This window comes from Silene latifolia, chromosome 9 (genome assembly GCF_048544455.1).
Source record: "Silene latifolia isolate original U9 population chromosome 9, ASM4854445v1, whole genome shotgun sequence".
NCBI lineage: Eukaryota > Viridiplantae > Streptophyta > Magnoliopsida > Caryophyllales > Caryophyllaceae > Silene > Silene latifolia.
In genome coordinates, this window is record NC_133534.1 from 101986617 (window position 1) to 101989332 (window position 2716).

Here is a 2716-nt window from a genome sequence, read left to right on the forward strand (position 1 = left end):
GTTCTTGAGTCCGTTTTTTAAATAATGCTCAAAAATAAAAGAATTGTCGTTTTGGGTCGGTTTTGAAAACAATTATCGAAATGGTGTCCACGTAGGCTCGGTATTGACGAGCCTGTGTGAGGCTTAAACACGCCATACGTATTGGCGTGTTTACTTCAATGAACACGCCATACGTAATGGCGTGTTTAGGCAGTCCAAAAAACTAACCAAAGTCAGTAGCTGAAAAATATTAGCAAAGGAAACACGCCATTACGTATGGCGTGTCTTAAGAACAAAACACGCCATTACGTATGGCGTGTTTAAGCAGCTCTATTTTCCAACCCCTTTCCAGTGACTGATCAAATTGCCAATAACTAAACACGCCATACGTAATGGCGTGTCTTCCTCTTGAAACACGCCATAGCGTATGGCGTGTTTAGCCAGTTTTTTTTTTTTTTTTTCATTGCTGCACAAATTCCCTTCGTTCTCGTATCTTTCCTTTGCCAAAACAGAAAACCAAACTCAACAATGCTCAACAATGCTCAACAATGCAAAGGACAACACAAACCATTGCCTATTATAAATAAAAACCGAGTTTACACAACACATAAGTTTCGCACAAGGGGATTAAATTCTAAGTTTTACAACTAAAATGTCAAACAAATTAACCATCTAAAATGTCAAACAAACCATTAATCTTCTAACTATTACATCAAGTCCTCAAGTCTTCTTCTTGCTTTTTCCTCGAAGGCGATTCCAAAACCCTTTCTTAGGCTCTGGGGTACCTTCTTCATTGACGGGTGACATTGAAGACATGGAAGGCATTGAAGACATGGAAGGCATGGAAGACATAGAGTGTCTAGCCGGCATGGATGAGTTAGAGCGTCTACCCCTCCTTGTGTATTGAACCAATGGTGCATCGTCATCCACATTCATTGAGTTGAGGGACTCTTGAACCATTGATGAACTTTCTTGCCTTGGTTCTACGGTTGGTTGAAGGAGATGGGAATAGCCTACATGTTCAAGCGATTGAGAGGAGTAGTCCCGTAGGTGTGAAACCATTGTCCGGAAATGTGGAGGCACCTCAAGAGGCATTTGTCGAAGCTCCGTATCACATGTATTATGGACATTGACGAAACCTTGCGCCTAAAACAAAATAAGTAGTATAAGCTAATCACATTTTATGATATATTGGTTAAGAATTTTAAGACAAGTATATTAAAGTGTACTTACAAGATATTCTGTGGCTCCAAAGGGTGCTTGATAAGTAGCTTGTGGGGGAAAAGGGTTCAAGCGAAGAATAGTGTGATCCCGGTACCAAACCATGTAAGGGTCGTAGTAGTTCATTTCAATATCATCCTCTTCACCACGGAACCGAAAATCACCCCTCCTAACCCAATTTGATATGTAGGGTTGATGTTTTTCCATCCAATTCCGTGAAGAGGCACCCCTTTTGTCTACTTTGTGCAATTTTGGTTCGGTATCAGAGTTTAACGGGATAATTTGTTTCCACCCAAATTGACGAGCTACCCTATTTGGAAAATGCCACTCAACAATGTCGAAACAAATCATAGGGGCCATCACTTTGTCCAATCGTCGAGTCATCATAACAAAACGGGGCAAAAAAGACAAAATCGTCGGGTGTAAGGTTGCCATGTAAAGCGATCATGTCGCATTGAATCAAAAGCATCCCTATACCCAATTAGTGTGGTCACCCCTTTCGGCCTCTTACGAATCACACTTGCCCACCTACGACCCAATGAGTCAATCCTGATTTGATGTTGTGAACCTAATGGGTTCGGTCCATGATGGGTAGCATTAACGGGTCTCGTGAGTGTAGGTCGACCAATACTAATCCTCTCCCATGCCCACAATTGCAATAGAACAAGAGGACCTCCAATGTCTTTGGACTTTACGTTGCTTGCTCTACATAAATTGCGATATAAAGTAGCAAGTACGACACTTTAAGAGTAGTTATCTAAGTTACTCAAATCCCTCAACAAAGGCAAATAAATAACTTGTATGTCATTACCACTCTTATCCGGAAACATGATAGTTGCCATTAAGATAAGCAAATATGCCCTCACATATTGATGTAGAACATCTTCATTTGCATCTTAGGAAGACCACTAAATTGTTCTAACAACCAACCAATCCTCAAAGAAGCCCCTTAAGGTCAAGACTACTCGGTGTTTTGCCTAAGAGTTCGAGTTATTAACAAGGGCCAATTATAAGCGGTTGGTCCACTAATAATATCCCCTCTAATCCGTAGCCCTAACAACACTTGAACATCTTGCAAGGTCACAGTAGCCTCGCCAATAGTCAAGTGAAATGAATGGGTTTCCGGCCTCCATCGCTCAACCAAAGCACTTATTAATTCCACATTAAACTTCAACCCCACTAACCTATGAATAAAAAAAACTGAGTGTCCCTAATGAAATCAACTACTTGATCACTTACCAAAAACCCCTTGTGCGAAACTAAGTGTGACCTACATCGAAGGGAACCAACGTCCCGCCCTTCCAATATTGCCTTGCTCCGGTGTACCTCTTGTTGTGTGAGAAGTTCCGGGTTCACCGGGCCTTGTTGTTGATGTTGTTCCATTATTCCTACACATTTAAAAGAAGATTATTAGATTAGCATGAAAATAAATGTTCAAATAATTAAAAAAATTATGGTAATAAAAAAAATTAAAGACAAGTGTAAGTAGTAGAATACCCTTGTGAATTGTTAACTC